This window comes from Protopterus annectens, chromosome 7.part0, assembly GCF_019279795.1.
Source record: "Protopterus annectens isolate FY-2018-M chromosome 7.part0, PAN1.0, whole genome shotgun sequence".
Classification (NCBI taxonomy): Eukaryota; Metazoa; Chordata; order Ceratodontiformes; family Protopteridae; genus Protopterus; species Protopterus annectens.
Genome location: NC_056739.1, coordinates 1,510,072,506 through 1,510,095,865, shown reverse-complemented (window position 1 = coordinate 1,510,095,865; position 23,360 = coordinate 1,510,072,506).

The window sequence follows — 23,360 nt, the reverse complement described above, 5'->3', positions numbered from 1 at the left end:
TGCCTTCTGTGTGGGGTCTGCATCTTCTCCCTGTGTTTGTGTGGGTTTGCTTTTGTGTCCTCCCATGTTACAAAGACATGTCTGCATTATTTCTTTCTGGGCCTCTGCTGAAAATTGTATTTTGTTCCAAGTCAGATTGTCCTGATTAACAAATGTTAAATAAAATTGACAAGCATTTGAATTTCAGACTTCAGGTTTCTGAATGTTTAATTCCTTGCATATTTGATGGTGCAGTGGTAGCATTGTTGCCTCGCAGCTATAGGTTTTCTGGTTTGATTCTTGTCTGGGGTTCCTACTGTGTGGAGTCTGCATCTCATCCTTGTGTTTGTGTGGATTTGCTCTGGTGGCCTGCCATTTTACAAAGACATGTTTCTGCAGTATTTCTCCCTGGGCCTCTGCTGAAAATTGTTTTTGTTCCATCAGAAGTAAAATTGACATTGAATTTCAGACTTCATATTCTTCAGAAAATGCATAGTAACACAACCTTTTATACAACCTTTTATTTTAGCAATTTTCTAAGATGAATATTTGAAATTTGTCCTTATTTTTAGGACTGTATTACCCCATTATTGGCTTTGTCCGTTTTTTTTGTGCTAAGGTTGACAGCTATGCTAAGAACTGAATTCACTGAATATGTTTGAGGGCTGTATTCCCTCATTACTGGGTTTGTCCAGGTGTTTTGTGCTAAGAGGTTGACTGCTATGGTGAGAACTGAATTCATTAAATGATAGCCATTTAAGTTTCAGTCTTCCTCTCTTTCACAAAGCAGCCAATTTGGCGTAGTGGTATGTTGCTCTGACTGTTTTGCACAGGGACCTTGGCAGTAAAATGTATGGTGGTAACGCAGTATTTTACTTTCACAAAACAGGTGATTTGGCATAGTGGTATGTTGCTCTGACTGTCTTGCACAGGGACATTGGTAGTAAAATGTATGGTGGTAACACAGTATTTTTATTTCACAAAGCAGCTGATTTGGCATAGTGGTGTACTATTCTGACTCTTTTGCACAGGGACCTTGGCAGTAAAATGTATGGTGGTAACACAGCATTTTATTCTAGCAACTTTCCAAGATTATACAAGCAATATTTAATGTGTCCCTGGTTTTTGGCCTTTTGACCTCCCCCCCCAATAAATTTGGCTTTTTCCAGATTTCTTGTGCTGCAAAGTTGAGATGCAGTTGAGTATTGAGTAGACTTTACAAGGAGCTGAGAGCTGCAGTGGAAGGAAGTTTAGTGCTGCTTATGCTAAGTCAGCTTGCATTGTTAATAGCACAACATGTTGTGTACTTGCTTTTGATACAGAAGGTTGTTAGTTCTACTCCCACTGCCGTACTGAAAAAGTTAAGATACTAACTATGAGCCTGTTATCAGTTTGCCATCCATTTCCTATTGCAATATTACTAGCTTAACATTTTTAATGTAATATAGGCAATTTATTCCTCAGAGGCATCAGAAGCTTTATTCTTCGATGAAACAATGAAATATAAAGGTGTTTGCTAGCAGCAACCTCTTCATTAGTTACAGATTTATTTAATGTGGAATTATTTAGATGACTTTTTTACTTCAGAGATTGTGCATATTTACTGATAATGGTGGACTGTAGAATTGTGCATATTTACTGATAATGGTGGACTGCAGAAGTTTGAGTAGACTTATGATGGAAATGTTCTGAACTGGGCAGTTTTGTCATTATTGGTGCATGCATTTTGTTTCATTGTTTACTGGAAAAATGTTCAAAACAATAGGAAGGTCTATCAAAGAGCACATGTATGTTTCATATGCAAAGGGCCTATGATTTGAAAACAGCCCAGAATTAATCTTCATCTGCCACTGGTAAAATGTATTTTCTTTGAATGTGGGTTTCAATGCTGTTTCACTGAGTGTGAGTTTCAAAGGCAGAGAAGTTTTAATGCTATGTTTGTTTAGCAGATGTCTTAGTGTTTGTGCTGTAAAATGCAAAATAAAACTTTCAAATGAAGTCCAAATCATCATAGAAGTAAATCAGTATGCACATTAGTGTTTATGGTAAATGGAGTGAAATAGCCAAGTAATGGATCATTGGAATGGCTGCAGGGGGAGGCTCCATGATTTTGTGAGGGGGAAGGGCGGCAAACTTAGACAGCCCCAGCTGAACTATACCTCCCAACTGTCCAGATTTTCAAAGAATTAATAGATTTTCTCTTCTTATTTTTGGTTTGTTCCTCATAAAATTTGTGGTTTTCTGGCAAAATTGTTTAGGAATTAAGTCACTAAATAATGACACACTGAGTTTCAGACTTCATAACCTTCAGAAAAATGCATGCTAAAGTAAGACCTGTTGTTCTATCAACTGTCTCAGTTTATACAAGAGCAATTTTTAGTACTGTTTATATGTTCCCCCAATATATTTGGCCTTGTCCAGATTTATTGCATTAACAGGTTGAGAGGTACATGCAAATCATTTGCTTTATAGAATGAGGCATAGCCAAACCTCTCAACTGTCCCTGATTTTGGCTCAAAATGTTGCTCTTCCCCTAATAATCCCTCCACAAAATAGCAATTTTGGAAGAAAACATGGAGGGTTTACAATTAAGAAATAACTGTAATAATCAGAGTTATATATTACTTTTATTTCAGAAATGCATGTAGATTCTTTTATTTTGTCAGCTACTAAAGTTAACAATACTAATATTAAAGTGTCCCTTCTTTGACAGGTTCCCAGCTGTATTGTGTGGCTATTTTATATTTTTACATCACATTTTTGGTTCATTTTTCATAAAATTGTGCTTTTTTTTGGCAAATTAGTGACAAATCATTAAAGACTGAAGTTAGAAAATAATGACAGACATTTGAGTTTCAGATTTCATACCCTTCAGAAAATTCATACTAATGCAAGACCTATTCTATTATCTTTCTAAGTTTATAAGAGCAATATTTTAAAAAATTGTCCTTATTGTTGGGCCTTTATCTCACTTCTTGTATGGCTTTGTCCAGATTTCTTGCTCTGAGGTTGAGAGTTATGACAAATGTGTCAGGGCCATCACAATCAGCCAGAGACATTTCAAATTGTAACATACTTGTTGCACCCCACTCCCCCATGTAGTGACTCTGGATGTGTTGAAGCAAGGCAAGGAGTAGTTATGCAGTATAAATGTGCAGAGTATCCCCCCCCCCCATCCAAGGTAGACACAAGTACTAGAGTGGCTTTTCATCTGTCCTTGATTTTTGCAGAGTGGTCTGGTTTCTGTCATATTTTTTGTACTGTTGATTTATGCTTATTACTCAAAGTGCCTTTTGCTCTGTGTTTAAGTAGCAATACTTTAATGACCATCATCAGGTAAGCTTGGCTGAGATCGTAAGATGCAAGTAAGCTTTAATAAGCATAATGTTAAAGAATTGCCAACATTGAAAGCCTTTCTGTTGTTGCCATGTAGAGAATACTTAACTAGATAATGTATAGGCCTTGGGTATTGAAATGCATATGATAGTATTTGTAATAAAGGACAGGATTACATTATTTTAAGAAGCTCATTACACTTGGAGACTTCCAGTCATCTCTGCAGGCTTTACCAGTAAACTAAACAAAATGCCAATCGTGTGATCCATAACCTGTACAGTAATCCTTTTAAGCAATGTATCTTGAGCTTATTTCTTGTTTGCTTTTCATTTTTTACTTTGATCATGTTTTCCCCATGAAACAAGTAGATGTCAGGCAGCAGGTCTTTTTTTGGATAAGAAACATTTTTACAAGTGGGGGCATCAGAGATTTCGACTTTCAGCATGTTACTTGGTACTTTAATAAAGCTGAATATAAATTATAATTAGAACTGCAGTGCAAGAAGTGGTTTGAGTTGAGTGCTGCTCGTTTTTCTTATACTTGATTTTGACTGGCATTCCATTTAATGTATTTAAAAAGTAATTTATTTTTTCATGCCTCACAACCTTTTTGTTTCCATCTAAATATTAAGTAAGGTGTCATGCAGCCAATGCATTGAAATACTTTTATTCTTCTGCACTTTATTTTGCCTTGATTGGACTCTCATAATGATGGTTTGGCACCCAGGGCAGTATATTTAGTTAGTTTTTATGGTTTTGAGCATAGCTCCTCCCCTTTCACGTTGGCCACACCCCTTCCCATTGACCCCCACCCATTCAGCTGTCTCCTGCAGCCCCCCTTTGATTTGAAGTCACCAGCCGCCACTGATGATAAGCCAGTAACCTGCTGTTCCCATATTACATCACTTTTTTACCATTTACATTACAACAATTTAAACTCCAGCATTTTAGCATTTAGAGACTTTTTCTTTCTTTTTCCTATATTGTTTTGTTCTGATGTTGAAATTGTGTTATATATTGTATATACTATGTTCTGTGATTATTGTATCACAGATTTTTTTAGATTTCATCACAACTGTTATTGTAATTTGCATTTTTGTTTCTCCTTGGCTAAACAAATAGTCCAGATTGATCGATGTTCTTCAGCAGTTATGAAATGAGTCTAAATAAATATAGTGCATTAATTAACAGGCAAGACTGGTCATTTGGAATTTTATCTGTATAGTGCATTACCTGTAGGGGTTAAGGAGCCTTAGCTGCTATATTTCCTCAGCAGTCATATTTTTATAAATGCTTATACCACTTACAGATCTCAAGCAGGAGGATGAGAAAGCTTATTCATCTTTTATGAATCTTTCTTGATGGATACCTGATCATGACTGCCTCTATAAATGTTTATCTTTTATGTAGCAATAATATTTAAGATGTTTGGTGAGACTCGGCCTGACTAAATACTTCTGAATCTGCTCAGTAAACTTTGTTCTTTACTAATCAGAATTTGAACCAAATTGAAGGTGGTGATATAGATTGGGCTCTCAGAGAAAATGTTAAAGTTCCTTTAATGCTTTCATTTTGGCACAAGAATGACACCTGTAAGTTCAGACTGCAGTACCATACTAATGTTTGCTTGTGGTGTGAGTTTCTATTTACAGTTACCTTTATAGTACAGAACAAATGTGCCTTCACCTTTCAAATTAATATTTGGATACCCTTGCATGATAAACAGATGAATTAATCAGGAGAGGTTAGACAATATTGGGAAAACAGATTGCATATGCAGTTCTGAAGGAAACAATGGGAAGACATAACTATGGCTCCCAAATATGCTACAAGATCCAGAAGGTTTAGGATTTTTATGATAAAGACCTCTCAAAGCCAAAATATGATAAAAACATCAAAACTTGGAAAACATTGGTGCAGAAAAAGCAGAGATATGCTGCAAAAGTATTTTCAGCTCATTTAATAAGCACTGGTACCTCGGCTTTTCACCTTCAACAGATAAAACACAATGTAAAGCAGCCATCTTTTATACACAGGTTCAAACCCCTAATAATTTTAAACAATTAACTTCAATTAATGAATTAAAGTACCACCATCACATTTTAACATACAGACATTTTATAAATGTTATAAATACATCTTAAATACTTTTATAGTAATGTGTTTTGGCTTTTCCTGTTAGGGGTCGCCTCAGCGGAACTCCGGTCCACTAATGATTGGCAGTGGATATTTACTGTGTTGAGTTACCAGCACAGCACCCAACCTTCAAGAAGGGCACACCCATTCATGTTCACACCCACCTGCATGTCTTTAACGTCACTCGACCATGGGGAGGACATGCAGACTCCACACAGAAGGTGCTCCAGCCGAGAACTGAACGGGAGAACTTCTTGCTTTTATAAACATGTATAAAGATTATTTCTACCATTTTTAACAAACTTAATATTTTTAACATTTTTTTAAAGCTTTCAAAAACATCTAATAAGCTTGTTAATTCATCAAATTTACCTCAAGGTTAAGGCCCCTGGAGAATAAAGTCCTATAACTCAAGATAAATTTACTTTTTAGTTCATTCAACTTCTTAACAACCCTCCCCCCAATAGAATAGGCTGTGCTAAATTACTTTTGAATTGTGGAAGCAAATCAGAAGGTGAAGCAGACTGGTTACAATTAAAATGGATCTTGTATTGAAAAGAAATCCATTCTTATTCTTAAGCTGGAGAGATCTAGGACACAGGTCCATAACATTAGCAACAGCCATTGAAAATCACATCTATACTGGCTGTGATGAGGAGGGAGGCTGCTGGCTGCACACATTTTAGGAATGCTACCTGATAAGAAGCTATGGGAATATATTACTATCATCTTTAATAAGGGCTTGGGGATAAATATCCTGTGCTATCGAAAACTCTATCAACATCTCATCTTATAGAGGAATCACTAAAACATGAACTTTGCCTAGACTATGCAAATTTCATACAACATAAGATGTTTCATTACATCATTATGAAAATCTCTTATGGAAGCCACACAAATAAGAAGATGTTTTTAAATATCACATCTTAAGCTCTTTTAATGGAACAATAGAATAAGTTTTGCAAACTCAAAGGAAAATGATGAGTCAATTAAAGTCTGGACTTACAAAAATCCTGGGAGAATATTTAGTTTAATCTTTCTTAAATTACCTGTACATTAACACCCTGGGATTCATGAAGCTTGTGCCAGGTGCAGTCATAGCATCTGTGTTCTAACACCAGATATGGCTGCTGAGCGATTAAGGTATGAGCTGTTTCCATGGGCATTACCTGCGTACGCTACGCCAGCACAACTCCCAAGTCTTGTATGCTAATTACCCCATGTGCAGCAGTGTAGCATGCAAATTAAGGTATGTAGTGATTCAGGAAGGGGTGCAGGCATAGTGTAAGCATGCAGAAATGTAAACCATAAAACGGTTTACATTTTTGCAAACATAAAACCGGAGCCATGACAACCGACCAAACGCATGTATAATATTGTTAATATATGCCAAAGGCTAAATATATAGCCATTGGCATCAAAAAACATGTACAAAATATAAAATTAACATTTAATATATATAGTTGCACTATCGTGACATGGAAGCGCAGGGCAGCGGTGTGCAAAGGGGATCGCAAGGAATATATAAAAATATAGAATAAAACCACAATGAAACACATATAATGATTTCCCCATAATAGTCAATGGCAGGCATGCTACACCATACTCATGGTGCAAGGGTTGCTAAGGGTCAGTGACAGTGTTATGCGCAGTAGCTAGGAATTAGTAGGCAATGCCATGCAAATGAGAGGAGTAATAGTGAACCGCAGATTCCCCACTGATGTAAGGATGCACCTCACAGCATAGTGTTATAACAACAAAGTGTGCCCTTGAGATAAAGATGACATCAAGAGAGGGGTGTGTCGCCATTGCTGTAAGCAGATTAGAGCATTGCTAAACTGGTTTGCCCCTAGCTAGGCAAAGCTGCAGGATAGGGGTGTGTCAAATTGGCCATAGCTATGCTTAGCTGAGAGTACACAAGGTAACTGAGTATGCATGTGAACGGAGATGGAAATGCGTGTAAACCCAGTAAATGGGTATGCTCAACGCACACTGCAGCCGAAACAGGAAGGATATAAGAAAGAAATAAGGAAATGCTGCAGCAGGGAAATTGGAGTACAAATGACTAATTAACACCTAGGAGCCTACAGTGGACCATTGACAACAGCTGTAAGCAGCTACCTGCAGAACAGGAAAGGGGAGGTGCTGTACTGCAAAGAAAACTAAGTAAAGTGTCAAAGCAGAACAAAGCCGATTTGCAGTATATCAGCTACAAGGCACATGACTGGGTAGGGAAAGTACAAAACAAGAAAGATGGCAGGTGGATGCATGCCTGATAATGGGAGGGGATCCAGGTCTTAAAGTGAATTAAAGGACAACATTTTAATTAAGGCAGGCAAGTAGCTCTCCACAGTAAAAGCCCCACACTTGCAGTACTCATTGCAAAACCCATAATTAAGACACGCTGCAGCTGGAATAGCTCATACACACCCACTGACATCAGCAGCATCCATAGCACAATAATATAAAGAGTGAAAGCACCTCACACACATTTGTGTATTCCCATACACTCTGCACCAGTGGTGTATACAGACGGGGAACTTTTTATTATGTACATGTTAGGGGCTGCCATAGCTTTGATCCACCAGCATATGTTGGAGACTGAAGGTGGTGTGGAGGATGATGGGCACTGCCACCTCAGGCACCAGAGAAGGAGGAGAGTGTTCAGACCCAGGGTAACCTACCAGGGGCTACATGATCTGGAGATAGTAGAGCATTACCGAGTGGACAGGGACATCCTACAACAACTTGTGGAGCTGTGCCAGCTATGCCTCTGAGCCAGAACAAACAGAGGGGAACCCATCCCAGTGGATACGAAGGTATGTGTAAGCCTGAGAATACTAGCTACAGATACCTTTCAAAGACCAACTGGGGACATCATGGGGATCTCACAGGCATCAGCATCCAGGGTACTACCCCAGTTCCTGGATGCCATGTTACCATATGCCAATGAGCACATATACTTCCCCCGAATGCAGGAGGAGTTGCCCAGCAATATAAGTCTCTTCCACCGTGTGGCAGAATACCGGAGATACTGGGTGCAATAGACTGCATGCACATACACATCAAGTCACCATCCAGTGAGCAGGGTAGAGCTACATAAACCGCAAGGGATACCCCTCCATCAACTGCCAGGTCATGTGCAATGCCCAGGGCATTATCATGGATTTGTGTGCTGGCAGCCCTTGAAGCTATCATGACTCCCACATCTGGCATGCCTCACAGCTGTATCGGTTATTTGCCAGGGGGGACATCCCAAATGGCCACCTGGTGGGGGATGCTGGCTATGCACTGGAACCATGGATGATGACTTCCAACAGAAATGCACACACACCCATGCAGGAACACCATAATGAGGCACACACACAAACTAGAATCATCATAGAGCGTGTGTTTGGGATGCTGAAACCATGGTTCCATTGCTTGGACATATCTGGTGGAGCCTTACAGTACTGTCCAGGCACATCTGCCCACATCTTCATAGTGTGTGCCATGCTACACAATATGGTCCTGCTGAAACAACTGCAGCAGGGACAGAATGGTGAAGGCCCTCACAGCCCAACACCATTGCCAAGGGCCCCACAGGCACAGAGGTACTCAGACCATGAACACCCTGAGCTAGCCCCATTAGGCAGATGGAGATATACCCAGTATGCCCATGCCTTGGCAATTAGAGAACGTATAGCACACACACTGACAGTGTAGGCACCTAGGGACTGATATCTTTCTCCACCTGCACACACAGTAAAAATGGATGGCACACACACAAGACTACCTGTAAATTGTCATGTATAGGCAGTCTACTGTCTGCATCCATCATAGGCAGCCCTCAACTATTGCACATACAACTGCCATTGGCATAAGGTAAGTCAACACCTGAACAATAAATTAAGCTATCAGCATATGCAGATACTGTATGCATAGATTCATAGGTAGGTACTTGGCCAACTGCCAGAGGCCATTCATAAGCCCAGCCAAAATGTGTCATCTTTTGCCACCCCATTGATTCATTAATTGTCCCTCTGTGGAGCAGAATCAATGGCAAGATCCCTGGGGTGCATCTACTGTTACCCATCCACTCTTCAAGGTTTCTCTTGCAGAGTGTTAGTGAGGGGCTCTGTATAATGTAGTTAGGGATGTTGTTCCAAAGTATGGGTAGTGTCTGTGACAGGAAGCTGTCCCTCTAGCATCTTCCAGTTATTGTTGTGGCAAGGTTCAGCTCATTACAGTGTGTGGCTCACTGTGACATGGATTCCCATAGGTGGAGCATATCCATTAAGCCTGAGTTTGACATGGCTGTGTTGGCCAGCAGAGATCATCTCTGGGTAAACGAGATGCCACTGAGTGAAGCAGGAGTTTATTCAGTCCAGCTGCATAGACCATATGTTGGATGCCAGTATTCCCCTTGGCGAGGTACATTCGTGGACATCCCAGCTGTTGCAAGTGTCTTCTGAGGTACATCCCACATGGGTTATTATAACCTATGATGGGACTGATGAGTGATGAGTAAAGGGGCACTATAACCCCAGTATGTCTAGATGGGAATCCTTTAGTAATCAGATGGCCTACATAGAAGGATGTCCTAATTACTGTGGAGATACGATTGTCAAAGGGGAGATCACTATCTCAGTAGAGGTTGAGGGGCTCTCTGATGATGTAGCCCAGCAGTATGACCCTGACCTTAGTACACTACCTTCACAAGAACTCTGCCACAATACAGAGATAAGATGATCAGTGTCAACAATTGGCTCGGACTCTGGTGTCACCCTGAGGATCAACATCTATCTGCTACCAGATACATGCACAACAGATTCCATCACCTACCACCCTAGCGGCCACAAAAAAGGAACCCTGTAAGGTCAATGCTGCTCAGCAATCTTGCCACCCCCTCTAAATACTTTTAACTCGAGCTCAAATTCAAACACCAAGGGGAACGCAAAATCTGAAAAAAAACTGAAAGTAATGCTGCTCAATGCAAGTCTAGCCCTCAAAAGTGCAAGGCTCGGCCTTCTCAGTATGCAGAACATGACCCTGGAAATCAAGGAGCAACCTCAGAAGAAGGCTCACTCATGTTTAATATCTTATCATGCAACCTCTTATCTCCAAGACATTCCCCAAAATCGGACAATACCATCAAGAGGAGAAGCAACTGTTCATCAAGGACAAGAACCATTCTCTTGCAATTGACCATAGCGATGCGCCGGACTCCATTCAGGGCATGATTGCACATAGCCAAGACTGCTCCACAAATTACAATATATTTCACACCTCCAGACATCATGGCCATCACCTTCCAGGGCCTTCCTGTAAACACTAGAATCATACTCCAATCCCAAACACCTAGCATACTTCAACTGGAAAATTACTCAAGCCCAAGACTGAAGCCTACTCGACACCCAAACCATAAGCCTCAAAAGACTTCATCTCATCATCCACCAGGGACCCAACACAATTTCCCTCACCATCCCACAACATGGAAAACATGAGATCGGATCACATCACGATAATGGGAGCTGGTCCTTCAACACCGAGATATACCCCTCACTGGGTGAGGATCGGATCCGAAACTAATCTAAAAACTTCTCCTCATCCCACCCCACCTGAGATAAAAAAGGCCACAGTAAAGAGACTCTCGAAAGCTCTGCTTCACACTTCTAAGACCCCCCACCAGCTCCTGCAAAGGCCTCGGGCAGTGAGAAATTTAATGCTCACAAGCACTTGCTTTGTACAAAGGCCTTCTACCAGCACCTGGGGACAATGAAAACAAACAACAAGCCGAAAAAACAAAGACTCTTTGTACCAAAGACAGCGATGATCAGTAAAGTGGAAGCCAATATATAAAACTCTACAACAAAAAAGGGGAAAGCCTTAACAAAGATCACTAAAAATCCTTAAAAAAATAAACCCTTGATCACTATAAGTAAAAATCAAGAAACTTCATAAAGAAAAAAAAAGCAAATTTTGAGGGACAAAAATGGCTAATTTAAGAAAGACAATAGAAAGAAACAGATTAGGAAAAGTCCTAGAATGCCTGGGAGGAAACTCCCTGATATCCTCAAACTAGTTCAAAACTCCCTAGAGACATTACTGAGATATCTACACTCCCCTTGCACTGGCAAACATCTCCAGTGCAAACTTCAGCCCCCAAACTTCTCCCAATATCTATATAGCCATGCAGCCCCCCATCTCCAGCATGAAACTACTCTCATGCCCAAACACAGCATCCATGGACTAAACCCACAGCCCCGGCTGTGTGCTCCCCCAACTCCATGAGACTTAAACTCATGAGGGGGACTCTTGTTTAATCATAGTCTTACCTCTCAATCGTAGGGGTACTCGCACTGCAGCTGTGGTCCCACTTCTCAAAGGTTGACACACCTCCACAGCCCCTTAAGTCTGACACCAGCTTGACAAGCATTATTGGCAAGCCTTATCATGGAGAAATAGATAATGGACCTCATACATCATGACATAGAATTGCAGTTTTTGGATCCATCCAGTTTAGGTTTGTCAAGGCAGATCATAACTAAAACTTGGTTGACTTTCAAAACAGCCACCCAAGCCATTGGAATCTGAAGGCAGTCCACCTACAGCACTCGTCTCTGGTGAAAATAGCCGATACAATAATACCAACTCGGGTATCATTGAAAAACTCATCAGCACCAAATACATCAGGTGGACAGACAAGATGGGTTGCAAACTGGCTGATGACAGGAGTGTCAGACTCAAAGAGTGTGGTATCCCATGTCAGACTCAAAGCCTGTCACAAGTATGTTTTACACCAGGCTTTCAGTCCTGGGCCTCTTGTTAACACATACTTTTCAGTACAAACACAGGTTAACAGTTGATGGCTGACAAAGATTGCAGATGAAAACATGAAAACACAGGAATAGAAAAACATCTGACACACATTTAGAACATCCTTCAGAAGGGTTTCACAGAAGCGGATAACTGGTGCGCGGCCAGCCTATAGTCAAATGCCAAAAATGCAAATACATACCCTTAAAACAAAAATTACCCCTACCCTAGCTGCCACAGAGCAGAACTGAGCACAGAAGAGTTATCCGGAGGGTTGGACCCAGGTTGATCATGATCTATCCCATTGACACCCATGTGACTAAGGAGTACCTTTCTACATCTCCCACCTTATCATGAAGGGATTCTCATCTATCTAGATCAGGGGTCATGTCTCTCATATCATCATATCATCATCCAGACATTGACAACAGTACATTGCCCATTCAGAATGTATCTCTGACGACGCAGCTGGAGAGAGCTAAAGTTCCTCACCAAAAGGCTCACCATTCTCAAACATCTGTCTATACTTGACTGAGAACTGACTCCCGACTGCTGCTGGTGGCTATTCGCTGCTCAGAGGTGCCCTTTGCCCCACATACAGGAGTACATACAAAAAGGCTTTCAAACCCATGAATATGCAAAAAATCTAAAATCAAAAATCTAGATCCGGCGGGAGACTTAAACGGAGACTTAAACCTCGACAGGACGTGCTGGAGGGGGAGGATAGATTCACATCACCCAAGACTCCTATGCTGTGGAATAAAGAATCCCGTATGTCGAGGCGAAACACCCTCGCTAGCCTTGTTGTCTTGACCAACCAATGGATGGATGATGCATACAGATATACCCCAGGGATTACCTCAGTGTCACTGCTCGACAGAGGCACAGCAAAATAAATAAGGTAGTTCATATACTAAAGGGTAAAAGTAAACCACCTAACTATAGACTAGCTAAGTAAATGCCCTCGGGCAGATAGCCTAGTATGAACCTATGAACCTATGAACCTTAGTCCCCAGACACTCCATTACCTCATCCATATTAAAGTGGCTGCCACTTAGGTGTTAATATATGGGTGCCAATTCCACAATTGAATGACCATGCAGTTAGTGGCATTTGGCTGGTGGCCATGATGTTGACACCCTGTGACATTCTCTGTGAGGCCCCTTGAGGGATGCATGTGTCAGCTGGACTATCAGTCATGGTTCCCAGTTCACAGTCATTGCCAAACATGGTCTGCTGTAGTCCACCTGTGTTTGCCTGTACCTCTGAGACATATATGCCAAACAGTAGGGCTCCCAGGACTACGTCCTGTGGGAAACCTGTCATGACTGGTCAAGAGTTGAACCTGGAGACCGCTTGTCGTACCATGTGGATTCTGTGTGTAAGCCCATTGGCAACCCAACCTGTGATGCATGGGTGTATGCATAGGCTGGTGTGTCTATCAATAATACCTGAGTGCGGTATGGTGTCAAAAGCCTTGGCGAGGTCTAGGTAGTATGTGTGAACCACCTCCCCCATCATCTAACATCTTGGTGACTGTATGTAAGACGTCAAATAGGTACAGTAGGCATGAACTGCACTCAACCAAGCTGACCTGGGTTGAGTCACGTGTTCGGAGTTTACCAATGTCTTTGTTAATGAGTGCCATGAGGATGCGAACCATACCATTGCAGACCGGACTAGTCAGGCTTATGGTGTGGTAGTTACCATGGTCAGTTGTGATTCCACCTTGATGGAGTGGAATAATTGTTGCCATGTGCCATTGTATGGCATATAGCCTGTGGAGAGGCTGAGCTAGGAAAGCCTAATTAGGTGGGGGGGCAGGTTGTCTTGTACAGTTTGCAAGATGCAGTCTGGGACATCTACCTCCACTGACGCTGTGTTCTGCTGTTAGAGAGGGCCATTCCACCTGTGTGTCTGATGTGTGGGATACTGTACCTTTCAGGTAGTCTTGTGGGATCTTTCAGGGGTGAAGTATGCACTGAAAGTATCTGCAAGGATGTTGGAGATATCAGTAGGGTAAGCATATTTTGTGCTATATTTCACCATCACAGTGCAAATCTGTGTGTCATCACATATATCCTTGACATAGCCAAAGAAGGCTTTGTGGTTATCTTTCGAATCTTTGCGTATTCTCCTGCTGATGTTAGCCTTGGATGATGTCTTGAGGGACCTATGTATCATACTAATAGTGGTCACGGATGTCTGCCCTTTTTGGGATTTGCTGTTTGTCTGGAACACTGTCCTACTTCTGTAGTATAGCCTGTTTATTGCAGAGGTCCACCAGACCGGTGTCCTTGTCTAGGAGGAGTGAGTCTTGGTTTACCAGTGATGGTACGATCCATACATCCATGTAGGTGCTTATAGACTGCATTTGTAAATCTGTCTGTATCTTAAGCAGTGTTACCCCTTAGTGTGGGGGCTGTGAAACCCCCCACCCCTGTCACTAGTAGTGTAAATTTAGCTGTAGGAAAGGTAGATACTCTGGTATCCATGGGTGGGGGAGATGCTTGGGTGTGGAAACAGTGAATAGTTCATGGTCAGATCTAACCAGTGACCGGTTAACCTCCGCTGTGGAACTCCTGTTGCCCATGTTAGTGATGATCACTTCTAGTAGTTTCCAGCCCACGTTAGGGAGGTTACCACCTGATACAGGGCATATGAGGTGATAAATTCCAGGAAGTGAGTACCAGAGTAAGTTTCCCAGTTAATGGTATGGCAGTTGACATCGACCAATGCCAGGGTGTGCATTAGGACTGTCATATTCTCCACTGTCTCCAGGAAGGTGGAATGGTGGTTCTGGGTCATGGAGGGTGATCCGTAGCAGGCCACACTTTACATTGCAGTTGTGGCTGATGTTAGCTGCACATGGATGATCTCAGAGGTATCTTGCTGCCCCACTAACCTGGAGGTGTAGGTATCCCTGATGAATATGGATACAGCCCTCCATGTCTGTCAGTCCATGTTCTGTGGCTGAAATGTGTGGTATGGGTTGTAGTCTGGTAATGCTGGTGTGCTCTCAGGAGCCTTAAGACAGATCTCAGTTACTGCACAGATGTTGACGCTGTCCATCCTGAGTAGTGCTGTGAGTGCAAGCATGTTGTGATCACAACCCCTGGTGTTGAGTAGTATAACCCTCATTGAATCTGCTATTGTGCTGTTTACGGAGCTGGTATTTACCTTCAAGACTCTCCTAAATAAGGCACCATGGGGGCGCCAATAGCCTTGGCCAGTATTCCAAAGCCTAAGGCTGACATATAGGCCGGTATGGTATTGTTGCATGCATGTTCCCCATCTGTGCTAGTTTTTCATCTCTCCTGTAGGTAACCTACTGGTAAGCAATAGAAAGCCTTAAACTTATACAAGTCTTCCAGCTTCCAAGATAGGCTTTTGGAGTAACTAAGTATCAGTGTTCTGTATGTTTTTGCTGTACTTTGTTTCCTGACTACATGGTGATTTCTCACTGTATATTATGATCTGAAGGTCTGTTTATTCACATATTATGGCTGTGATAGCCTGCACTTTAGAGGTTCACAGATAGCCTACTGCCTATCTGCCCAAGGGCAATTAGAAGCATAGCTACAGTGTGTTGGCTTTCCCCGCACCACTGATGAAGTAAATGAGCTTCTGTCAAGCATAACCAATGAAGCAGTTCCAGGTAAAGTTGCTGGAAGCTGTTGAAGACTGGAGTTGTGGAGGGAGATAGGGGCACTTAGTGATCTAAAGAGGGCATGTTAATGTGACAATTCAACACCATTCAATTCTCCCAACATGTCTCACAGCTATCAAACTGGACAGGCTCCCCCACCCCCTGGCTGTATCGTTCTGGGACACATGATCCCAGGGGTGTATATTCTGTTACCCATTCACACAACAAGGTCTCCCTTGAAGTGTGTCAGTGAGGGGCTATACCTAAAGTAGTTAGGAATGTAATGTGTTGTCTCACAGTACATTTGTTATATGTTGTTATTTCAAGAGTATGTGAAGCTCAGTGAGTTTGGAGGCCTCTGTCCTTTGCTTAGCCTAGCTTACACATAGAAATCATCTAAATAGGAAATAGGCAGAAGCAACGTTAATGTCAACAGTGTAATTGCACATCTGCACAGTATCTGTGCATTCAAGGTTCCAACTTGATAAAGCACAGGGATATGTGATGTGTTCAAAGTAAACCTAAACAACAAACCACAACTTGCATATATACGTAGTAATCGTTTAATCGTCTGTATAATAAACATTCGAAACACCCATATAAACCCATGTGTGCTGGAGAGTACAGTCAACAGAGAATGTAATGTTATGTCAACACATAATGAGATGTTACTTCACTGACGTATATATTCTGAGTAGTTAGCAGATGTGGCCATGTTTGCGCACACAGGTCATAAGTTACAAAGTTTGTTTAACTATATTTAACCACTGCTATAATGTCACACAAACACTTTTAAACATGCTTACAACTGTTTAAATGAGCCTTATTCTGGAGTAAAAAACATTTATAAATCATCACAGGTGTTGAACCCTGGACCATGCACACTATAGTCAAGGGATTTACCACTAAGCCATCCAAGGTACATACATGTCTCATGGTCTTGAGACTACACCTTATACCATATGCATTTCACTGTAATGATCACAAATGGGACAGTCACTTTGTGTGCATATATACAGTACATTGTAATGTACTGTAGTTTGTGAACCAACACATTCCAGTCTACATATGTATTACTGTTACAAATTAATACTAAATATATATATATATATATATATATATATATATATATATATATATATATATATATATATATATTATACAGTTACATCAATAGCCATATATATATATAAACATCTATGAACACACTTCGTGACACAGAAGCCCTCCAAAGGAATTGGAGTGTACACAAAACACATGCAGCTCTGGTATTATAACAATTATGAATGAGTCTCCAAATACCATCATATTGGGAGACTTCAACTACCCAAACATAGACTGGGAGCATTACTCAAGCCCCAACACCCTAGCCCAAAGGTTCCTGGAATTCATAAACTCAAATGCGATAGAACAACTAGTCACCACTCCCACAAGAGGAGATAATATACTAGATCTGATCATCACAAACAATGGGACAAAATGCTCCACACCACAAGTATACCCCTCACTGGTGAGATCAGACCATAAACTAATCTCACTGGAAATCCACATCCCGCCCCCACCCCCAGCACAAAAGACCACAGTGAGGAACTTCTCAAAAGCTGACTTCACACTTCTTAAGACTGAAGTGGTATCCTTCATGGCCCCTGGGCCAGTGGAAACCACAGCCCACACCGCTGAATCCTTTATAAATGCCTTCTATGGACACCTTCAAGAATGCATGGATCATGCTACCCCAAATAAAACCAAGACCCTTTCCTCCAAAGGCAGGCATCCTGTCTGGTGGACCCCAGCCATAAACAAACTTTACAACAGGAGGAGGAAGCTACTACAGGACAGAGCAAAATCCCAAAAAGGGAAGGCATCTCTGATCAGTACTAGCAAAAAACTACGATCACTCATAAAATCATCCAAGGCCAACTTTGAGAGAAAAATCGCAAAAGACACTAAAGATAATCACAAGGCCTTCTTTAGTTATGTTAGAAACCTGGGTGGAAACTCCAAGATATGCTCAGAGTTAGTTCAAAATGACAAAAAATACACTGAACCCACAGATATTGCCAACATACTGGCAGACAGGTTCAGTGCAAATCCCCCCCCCCCAAAAGGAGAAATATCTATCCCAGCTGAATGTAGCCTCCCTGACATCACAGATATCCAGGTGAGAGCCGCCCCCTCCAAAGCTAAAAACTCAGCATCAGTGGGACCAGACGGTGTCCCAGGTTGTGTGCTACATGAACTGCAAGAGGAACTAAACTCGCACATAAGGCTGCTGTTTAACCTTAGCCTTACTACAGGATACGTACCCAAAGAATGGCGTAAAGCAACAGTGGTTCCACTCCACAAAGGAGGTGCCTCTACGGACCCTGGAAATTACAACCCCATAAGCTTGATGAGCCTGGTCTGCAAAGCTATGGAGAGGATCATTATGGAACTCATAAACAAAGACATTGGTGACCTACAGACACTTGATCCTACCCAATTCTGCTTTGTTAAGGGCAGATCCTGCCTTTTGAACCTAGTTGACTTTTTTGAAACAGTCACTAAGGCCATTGATGAGAGTAAGGCAGTTCACACAGCCTACCTTGACCTTGCAAAAGCCTTCGACACAAAACCCCACTCGGGCATCATAGACAAGCTCACCAGCTTAAATGTAAACCCATATCTCATAAGATGGGTTGCAAACTGGCTAAAGGACAGAATCCACAAGGTCAGAATTGCTGGAGCCATGTCAGACTCTAAGCCAGTCACAAGTGGTGTCCCACAGGGCTTGGTCCTGGGACCCCTCTTGTTCGGCATTTATTTCTCAGAAGTACAAGCAAACATAGGATGATTGTGGCTGACAAAGTTCGCAGATGACTGCAAGCTGGGCGCAATAATCGATACTCCAGCGGACACTAGAATCCTTCAGAAAGGCCTCACAGAAATGGATAACTGGTGCCAGAGCCATGGCCTTAAACTGAACGCCAAAAAATGTATAGTTATACCCTTTGGGAAAAACAAAGTACCCACAAATTACCACATAGGTGGTAATCCATTAATTACGGAAGAAGTAATCAGGGACCTAGGGACCCAAGTTGACAGTGACCTCTGCTTTGACACCCACATTGCCAAGGTGGTTAGGAAGACCTTCTATATTTCCCACCTTATCATGAAAGGATTCACATCTAGATCAAGAGAGGTCATTGTGCCCCTATACTCTTCCCTTATCAGACCCATGATTGAGTGCAATGCCCCATTTGGTATGTACCTTACCCGGCACCTGCAGCAGTTGGAAAGAACCCAGAAATACCTCACCAAGAGGATCAAGGGTCTCAAACATATGTCATATGCTGCCAGATTGAAGAAACTCCAGCTCTATTCAGTCGCATACTGCCTACTCAGAGGTGATCTATGCCTGACGTACAAGGCCATGTCCAATCCAGAATTAATGGACATGCTCCACCTAAAAAAATCCAAATCCACCAGAGCCATGAGAGTGAGAGACTTGAACCTCAACACAGAAATAAATATGACATGCTGGAGGGACAGATTCATAACCCAGAGGCTCCTTACACTCTGGAACAGAATCCCAGTCCATGTTAGGCAGAGCCCCTCACTGACTCTCTTCAAGAGAAATCTTGACGAGTGGATGGGAGATCGTAGGTTTACCCCGGGGGTCATCTCTGTGTCACTTCTAGACAGAGGCACAGTAAATTAAACCCTAAATGGGCACAGTATTATCATTCCAGGGGGTGGCGGAAGCCACACACACTCTGGCTAGGCTTATAAATGCCCTAGGGCAGATAGCCTAGTATGAACCTATGAACTTATGAACTTATAATTAATATTAACCTAATTCACCATAGAAGGGGTGGTTTTTGTGTATGTGAAGGTTGGGGTTGGGGGGGGTGATGGGTAATGCAATCATGCATCAAGGAGGGCCTGTGTCAGATGTCCAATAAGTGAACTGGAGGGATATACATGGAGTATGGGGACTATATAAAAAGGACACAAAGCAAGAACCTTTCTCATTCATAATACACCTTGTCATGTCACATTGCACCACCTAATTTCACAAACATATGAACATAAACATGTATCAGACATATGTACACCAACTGACTGTCACATTTGTTTTCAGTAGTGAGGAATGTCTGTAGTACAATGTATATTCTAAACACCTTAACATTTGTACATATCTCAGATGCCTTAGTGGAAAATCAGTGACTGTGGTGTTCATGGCCCCGAGTTCAAGAACTGCAAGGACTGCTAGGTTATTTTGAGGGCCAGAATAAGGGCTGTTGGATGCAGGTGGATTAAAGGACTCTTAAGCAGTTGTAAGCAGGTTTCCATGGGTTTGTGCGACTGTAGGTGGCGCTGAAACACAGTAAACAGAAAAGCGCTTCACAGGTTTAACCTTTGCTTAACGTCACGCAGACAATGGGCAAACCTGCTTACAGATGCATAAATGTGCGTTATTCATACGTTCCCTACCAGTGCTTACTCTGAGAGGTAAAACAATAACACCTTCAAGGAGTAGAACCTGAAAACATGTACTCCATCTTCAGAGTAACCTAACACTAAGCTACCTGGGAAGTACCTATCCCAGCTCTGTATGCAGACAGGTTAAAACACAAAAGGGAGGAATGTGCTGAAATAGGACAACCCGCCATGCACCCAATTAAAGGTGTATGCTCATATATATATATATATATATATATATATATATATATATAGAGAGAGAGAGAGAGAGAGAGATACATAAAGACATGTCGATATATACAGGTTTACATATATAAGCAAAGAATGGTAAAACATAACTCGATGACCAGTGAGTATAAAATGGCACAATTTATTGTACTTGTGAGTGCTTTCGAAGGGGTCTCTGCCCCAACTTCTTCAGACAAGTAATTTTTAAAAAATTTTCAAAAAAACACACCTTTTATACAAAACTACTAAGTCATAATTCAATTATCCTAGCTAATAAACATTCTTAAAGAAATATGGTTACCTAAATAGTAACTAAGAAAATACCTCCACTATGTGATTATCTATAAAAATTTGAACGTATAAAACCACATTTAACATGACAGATAGTCAAAACTTAAAATACTAAAAGCCTATAGATACATATCAATAACTAAATGTTGATTAATAGCTAATTAAAATAAATTAAATAAAATAATATGACAGCTTTTATGAACTTTTCCAATTAAAAGTGTTTTGAAGCTTAAAGCATTAAGTAGATGAAACTGAGAATTTATAATGTGACAGTACTAGTAGTACGTAATGCACTTTTGAATTCTAGTAGTTTTAAGTTTATATTTATAATTATAATTATCTTTATTTCATAAAATAATAGAATTTTAATAAATAACTTTTACATTTTGTATAACAGTATCATATTATGATGCTTGGGCTACAATATGTGGTATTATGTTATCAGTTAATAGTTTAAGTAAATTGTTGGATATATTATGTTTAGTTATAAAGGTTTAGTTTAGTTTACGTGTTTGGAAATTACTTGTCTGAAGAAGTTGAGGCAGAGACCCCTTCGAAAGCACTCACAAGTACAATAAATTTTGTCATTTTATACTCGTTGGTCATCGAGTTACGTTTTACCATTCTTTGCTTGGATTCAAGTGACTTTTGGTGTTGCAGTGTTGACGTTTTGCATAGGTTTACATATATATATGTAGATATATAGATAGGTTAAAAACATCTGCACATCTATGGAGGTACAGATAAATGTATGCAATATTATACATATATATATATATATATATATATATATATATATATATATATATATATATATATATATATATGGTTCCCGTTTAGAAACCCGAAGTGCAACATACTCGAAATGTAATATCCCGAGACTAGAAGCGCGAAACTTCACAATCTCGAAAGACGAGAAGCGCGAAAGTAAGCAATCTGTCTACTAAATGGATGTATATGTCAATAATGAATCTCAGCACATCCCGTCAGCATGCAGGATATCGAACAACAGTATACTGCTCCAGGCTCATATGGTGCCGTGTATGCCACTGTTTCATCGCAGAAAGGAGGCGCGGTGCTGCTACTGGATGACTATGTGTTACACAGGGAGAAGACCTACAAACAGAAAAGCTACTGGTGCTGTAAATGGAAATGCGGCGAAAAGTGCAGAGGTAGGGCTGTGTCAGTAAGTGTGCCCAGTGGGGAGCAGTTGTTGAAATCAGTTGTGCATTTCCATCCTGGAGACCCTGTTGATATTGAACAGTATAGAGTGTGTAATAATCTAAAGGTAAAGGCAAGCAACTAGGGATAACCCCTGCTTGCTTGTCGATGATGTGTTAGCGTCAACCTCAAGTATTATTGCTCCTAGTTTGCCCCCTCGTAAAGCACTGGCACAGCAGGTACGTAGGGTCCGACGTAAGGTGTCGGACTGTTGTAGCACTCGTATCCAACATTTGCAAGACATAGATGTTAATGACTTCCCAACAAAATCTGGAGTGTTTTTAAGCAAGAGTATGGTAGATGTTGTGTCAGACACAGCAGTGGCGGTGTTTTCCACTAAGCAGGACTTAATTGATCTAAGCACTGCAACGATTTGGCTTGTTGATGGCACTTTCTTTTACAAAGGTATTATGTGCCAACAATTATACAGTATACATGGCTTGATTCAGTATGGAGGGTACCATAAGAGTGTGCCATTACTCTATTGTATCATGAATAAAAAGTCATTAAAGTCATATAACAGCATGTGGAATTGTGTGTTACGGTTAATGGATGACAATGGTTTGGAAATAGCCTTGAAATACGTTCTCGGTGACTTTGAGATTGCTGCAAGAAGAAGTATACTTTTGAATTTGCAGGGTGTGACAGCTAAAGGATGTCTCTTTCATTTCTCCCAGAATATATGGCGGAAGGTCCAACAGTTGGGTCTAGCTCACTTGTACAATACGGATTTTAATTTCCAGTTGAATGTTAAATGTTTGATTTCCTTAGCATTCCTGCCTGTGAGTGATGTCATTGCAGGTTTCAATGCGGTGAAAGAAGTATTCCCTGCTGAAGGTATGGAACTGTTGCGTTATTTCTCAGAATGGTATGTTCATGGGAAACCTTGTAAGTTCTGCACTAGAACTACTAGCTTTTCGAGATTCCCACCACTGTTCCCTATTACATTCTGGAATGTGGAGGAGTTAAATGCATTGTTTCTGCCTCGTACACAAAACAGTGTAGAGGCATGGCACCATAGGTTGAAGAGTCTTCTTTGGGTTTGGGGAATTTCCCCCCTTTGAAGGTTTTTGGTAGAGAAAAAGGGTATTTGGTTCTAGTTGGAACCCCCTTTTCCAGGCGAGGGAGTTCGCTTTCAGCAGTGTTAGCAATTTAGTTAATTTTTCCGGAGTTTTTTTTTTGTTTTGGGGATATACATGAGACAGTTGTTCGTGGATTTTGTTATGCATTATAAGGGACAGTTGTTCTGGATTTTATAA